The following is a 6,390-nucleotide window of genomic DNA, read 5'->3' on the forward strand; positions in this document are numbered from 1 at the left end:
ATGATGCTTTCAGGGCCGGCATTTTTCTTGACCCCAGACACAACGTGCTGCTTTCCGATGACGACAAACGAAAAGCTCGTCAGCACGTGAGCAAACATGAGCCTCCTGAGTCGGGGGATGGACAGTTTGGAGTACCAGGAAAGTGCCGAATCCTCTCGAGACAGCGACGATGATCTCGACCTTCTACTGAAAGAACGAGAAAAAACGAGGGTTTTCGAAGAGAGAAACAAAAAGAGAGCGACAAAATCAATAGCAGCAATGTTGGACGAGTTCGAAAAACAGAAAAGGCTAAAGAAAGACGCAAATATCCTCACCTACTGGGAAGAACAACGAGTCCAATACCACGACCTTTAACAACTTGCAAAAGTTGTTTTGGCGTGTCGGCAACACAAGTGATCGTGGAGAGGACCTTCCCCGGACTAAAATTCATTCTTTAACCACAGAGAGCCAACATGTCAGAAGCCACAGTTGACATCATTCTGCTTCGTGCAAACCATGACCGAAAATGATCAGCACAAATGTACGGCGCACAAGTTGTCCTGCGTGCGCGACAGCGCTTTGCTTTGCCGGTTCCAAGCTGTCCTACCTGTAAACCATTCCAGGAGCAGTTACGTTGTAGCAATTCGATCCCAGTTAGTAATTGGACATAAATTGGAAATAAATGGACATTGGAAATAAAGTTGTAAAGTATCTTCTGATTTGACAAACAAATTGTCAAACTTGTTACGCAGGAGCTCAGGTTTCAAAGGAGCCCCAGCCTTTTCAAACACACCCGCTTGTACGAAGTCGGCTCAGTACCGTCGTCGGTGTCTTATTTGACTTCGTCTACGTGTATAGTGCTGGCATTGGGCGTGTGAAAAAGCGAATTCTGGGAACAGACAATAGCAGGACTACACCGCTCCATCAGCGTGGACGCTATATGCAAGTGTTCATTCACTTCTCCTTTCTCTCGCGAAAGGGAGTACCTGGCCACTAAAAACGTCAATGCATACAACAGCAGTAAGCTATGAGCCACGCATTTCCTGATAAACGCAGTTTTATGGGACATATGAAACTGAAGCGTTGAACCGGTTCCATTTTTGGCGCGGCCGAACCGGAACGGAACCGGAACGAAATCCAAGCAACGCGAACCGAACCCCCATTTTTCGCGGTTCGACACCCTGATGCTACTCCCAAGTTAACTCGAGTAGGTTTGGGAAGCCTCCGTAGGCGAGGGTGATGCGCTCCTCAGGCGCGCTTTTTCGGTTTCGGCGCATTTGCATTTGCGCAACTAAATTCCCTAATTAAAAAGTTAATTAATCAATTGCAGGTAATTAGTTATCTGGTAGTTACATACTCTATTCCAGAGGATGTCCGCATGGCCGCAGAACTCAACTGCAAAAACGACATCTATGCTGCACTCATAGCTTTTTTTATCACCATTCTGTAAAGGCTAAAAATGAGCACCCTGTAGTTCACCATACACACTGTGCCAGAGCGGTTCTTGGTAGCAGGCGGGAACGCAGAGAGCAGGAGGTGCTAGGTTCCTGACTCTTGGTTCGGGCGCTTGATTTTGCTCCTGGTTCTGGCACGTGGAGGCCGACGGCCCCGGCTCGGAGGTCACCCGATCGACACCCTGGTTCTAGCCCGCTGCAACTTTCCTAATGCAGAGGAGATGGTGTTGCTCTATATGAGTCCAAACCGGCGGTGATGGAATGCCCCAGCGGGCAGGTGTGCGTGGCCTCACGCTAGGACGGTGCCGGTAGGCGAAACTGGCTGGCAGGCGCAGTGGCGCGCGGCAACAGAGGCGCGTCGTCGTCGTCCATGGGCCGCCCCAATGACTCCCCCCCTCAGACGCGGATCGGTGCATGCGGTTGATGTCCGCGTCGATACCGCGAAGAGGGGAATGAGGACGGGGTGATGGACGGCTGGGCACGGCTTGTGATCCTGCGAGTTGGTGCAGCAGCAGCAGCGGGATGGCATGAACAAGCGCGCTGTGATCCGGCCGGGTCCCAGTGACGAGATGTGAATGCTGAGTGCTTGCTGATTGCGTTGAGTGGTTGTTGAGTGATTGCTGCTGAGTGGGCGACTGTACCACGACCGGTACGAGAGCGTGTGCTGTTTGTCGCCAGAGAAATGCCGGGGAGGACCATCGCCAAGCAGGTGGAGGCCGGAAACTGAGCTTGTTGCGATCTCCCTGCGGGTTCCCGGTGGAACAGGGGTCCGATGCGACTTGCCTGCCAGAAGGTGGATCGCTGCTGGTTTGCCGCCGAAAAAATTAGGGTGGTGAAGGGACGAATTACGCCGAACATGGTGTTTTTCGTTCGGGCCACAAAATGTAGAGGAAGTGGTGTTCCTCTACATGAGTCCACACCACACCAGCGGTGATGGGATGTCTCAGCAGGCAGGTGTGCGCGGCCTCACCCTAGGACGGTGCCGGTAAAACTGGCTGGCAGGCATAGTGGCGCGCGGCAGCAGGCGCGTCGTCGTCGCCCACGGGCCGCCACGCTATCGTCTGAACAGTAAAACTTACGACCCTTTCTGCCTCTGTGTCCTGCTGCTCGTGTGTGGCCCTGGGGGCCCTATCGCCTACATCTAGTGCAGGTAATGTGAACTGCAAGCTACCGCATAGGTTGGATCACAGGCTGCCGCACCACACTCTACACCACTGAAGTCGTTGCCTCAGGAGGGGCTACGGTTAAGGGGATACACCGCATCCGCAGACCATGCCAGGTCTCCGGACATGTCTCTCGTTGAGCTCGTCTTTGTTCCGCCTGTTTACTCAGAGAAGTTTGCTCTCCTGGGACGTGGTTGCTCGTGGACGTCCATGTCCAATGAGTCAACGGGCATTCTAGAGACAGTGCTCATTGCAATGTGCAGTGTCTACGACACCCCTAGTTCTCATTCACCTGTCTCGAGATGCCCAACATGTCTATCCTTGTTTTGTAAACGAGGTGAACATGTTGTGCCACGGAATACAAGTCAAATACAATGACCAACAAAGCATATTTGCAATGACTGGTATGGCCTCCACATAGACAGAAGTGATTCTTTTTTTCTCAGTATTGCGTCACTGACCAGCAGCATAGCCGATCGAGATAAGGCGTCCCGCTGGTTGGTGGTAGCCAAGGTTGTGCTGAAGACTGGGAGGTGGTGGGTTCGAATCCTAACATCCGGCTGTGCTGTCTCAGGGTTTCTCTTGGTTTTCCGAAGACTTTCCAGACGAATGGCGGCACAGTACCCCTGAAGTCGGCCCAGAACGCATACTAACCCCCGTCCCCCACTCCTTCCTGTTGTCCTCTCTCCATCTGTCCACTGTACGCCGCTCATAGCCACAGATGCTTCGCGGCGCTAACACTGAATAAAAAAAGCGTCACAGGAAGCTACTGAATGCATCAACAAAGTTTGGTGAAAACCAGATAACGGAAAGGCCGCAAATCTTCAAATCCCTTAACTGTTGAGTGACACTGTACCTCAAAGGGCTGCGTGAATGAAGGCCGCTTCGTTCGCATCAACAGTCTCTTTCTGGGTGTAGTTACTGCTAGTGATAACGACATGGCTGTTGTGACAGCCATGTCAACGACAAGATGTGACCACAGCAATGGCGTCGACAACGCGGTAACATGGAACACTGCACTGCATATGAAGTTGGAGCTAAATGCCAGATTAAGCACATTAATGCATAGCAAAATGCCCCCCCCCCCCACCATGAATCACTGCTTCGCCCTGTCATAGCGCTGTACGTACTGTACTGTACCACAGATAAGATACTGTATCTTAAATTTTTGTTAGTTTCCCAAGCAGCACAATGTACTGGAAGCCGAGTGCATTAGGGGTGGACGGTATGTGTCTTATCAATGTTCTCTAGTTTCATGAATCTGTTCAAGGCCTTTCATCTACCCGTCCACCCCTATTGCACTCGACTTTCAGTGCATTTTGCTGCTTGGGTTGGCACTTTATTCACCACATTTTCAGCAGAGTATTTGCACTCTACCTTTCTTTTCCCCCCTATTCAATGTCCAAAATGCATTTCTCTGGATGCTGTGGCATTTTAGCTCCACATCCTACTTTTTCTGTACCACAAGCAAACATGCCCAGTTGGGAGTGTAACACTCATGCTTCTCAGTGCATCTGACATGCACTGCATCTGAAGACATGGTCTCATTTTCTGGGATTTCTTTAAGATGAGTCTTTCTTTACTGCCACTCGTGTGTGTATCAGAGCTCGTCTCATGCTCAGTTACTGTGTTCTCTTTCACCTTTTTTTGGCTCCTGGTATGTGTATGTATTCCTACTAACAAGCACACATTCCTGTGTTAGTAGCTGCCAATTTCATAGGAAAATTTGAGAAAAGTTCCAAATGCCAAAGATGGCGGGTAATAGCAGAGGGCCCAGTTTGTTCTGGCACAAACGGAGCTGGAGGAAGCACGTAACGGAGTCACCTTTCCTTGGGTAGGGTATTTGTTTTTTTATAAACCTGCAGCATTTTGTGCCATCTGTGCAACTCACTCTTAGATTTCCGATTGTTTTGCACTTAACCGGCATTGCACAGACCATGCACATCATCTGCGTGCAAGGAGTCACCACTGTTGATGTTATATGTTCACTGCATATGGTGGATCGGAGAGACCTTTATGTGTTGCTACCAGTGATGGGCAAAGTACCTCAAAATTTTACTTCAAAGTAAAGTACCTGGCATCATTGGTACTTGAAGTACAGCACAAATTACCATATTGCAGATGTACTTAAAGTAAAGTAAAAAGTACCTGGCAAAATACTTCAAAGCACTCGTAAAGTACATTGTAGTTTCTATCTCTCCACATCCCACTGTTCGATGGTGAGCAAGTTTTTTTTTGCATTTTTAGCAAGTGCTTGCCATGAAGCATGGCCAATTCATTGCTTACTCATGAATATCAAATGAAATAGATGGAATAATTTGCATGAAGCATGCATATGCAATCAGCTGTTCTAGTGCAAAGTACCGTAATTTCACGCGTATAAGCCGCACAACGCGTTTTTTGGAAAGTTTTGAAAATTTTCTGGCAGATAAGCCGCACTCGCAAGATAAGGCACGGGCAATACGAGACTGATTTGTGCGACAAAGGACACTATAGAGAAGGCCATAAACCCTGTGGTCATGGCTTGATGGGTCAGTGGTCTTCCAGAAGACGTGAATCACTGTCACCACTTTAGTTAAAGCTGCTTGGGAGAAGGCACCAGGAAGGTCAATCTATTCGAATGTGGGCCCGTCCCTGTTATGCACTGCTCATGCATCGGCAGGGCAGTGCCGTTCCAGAGACACTGTCGACCCTTTCGTTAAAACCGGCGTATAAGGAATATAACAAAAAAAAAAAAAAAAAAAACGTCATCAGATAAGCCGCACCGGTGGATAAGCCGCAGAGCACCCGTGAGAAAAAAAATCGCGCATAAGCCGCGGCTAATACGCGTGAAATTACGGTATTATTTCTCAAGTTATCCGTGTTCTCGGTGCACAGCACTGGGTGCAAATCCCTGGGTATAATATGAACCAAGAAGACACTGTTTAAACAAAACAAGAAAGAAGCCAACAGAACGAGATTGTATATTTCCGTGCACTTCACACAGCCTTGTGACATATCACAGGCTTTCTAAAACGAAGAATTAAAGAAACCCTAACATAAAAAAAAGTGCAATGGTAAACTTCAGTGTTTTTTGTGTTGTTAACAATAAAAAACATAAAACGTAAACAGGTGAAGCGAAGCATGTGCGCCTTCTAGTCTCTTCATTTTTCATTCGTCGTATAATAATTAAAAACCAATCATATATTGTGAAATGACATCATCACTGCACTGAAAATTTAAAGGAACAATGTGACATAGCAATAACATCAGGTCTTGTGAACATGGAACAGACTGAAACAAATTACCGCACTGCCTATTGCAGTGCATAGTGTGCGCACATATTTTCATGTTCTCGATTTTGAACTTTTGCATCGGCGTAGTACATAGATGTCCTGGCTTATCAACATTTCAAGCCAGTCAACACTGCATTTTTCTGCTTCCATAATGACACTAACAGACACAAAAGTTATTTGCTGATACGTCTTTATTACCAGCTGGGTACTTAAGTACTTGATGGAAAAGTACTGAACAAAAGTACAGTACAATATACACAATTTGAAATGTACTTAAAGTAGTACTTCAAGTACTCCCCATCACTGGTTGCTACCCTGTGTTTAAAATTAAAAAAAAAAAAAAAATGAGGGAGTGTAGAGGGAGGAGCACTTTACTAAATTCCGATATTATTATTATAACTGATATTATTTCTGCCCTCCAAAATTCAGAATGCTCCCCAACGAATATTTGCTGAGGTATCAGAAGTATCCTTCATAAACTTCCCCTGCTTATGGCATTTCCACTGTACTTTACACAGG

This window comes from Ornithodoros turicata, chromosome 1, assembly GCF_037126465.1.
Source record: "Ornithodoros turicata isolate Travis chromosome 1, ASM3712646v1, whole genome shotgun sequence".
Taxonomy (NCBI): domain Eukaryota; kingdom Metazoa; phylum Arthropoda; class Arachnida; order Ixodida; family Argasidae; genus Ornithodoros; species Ornithodoros turicata.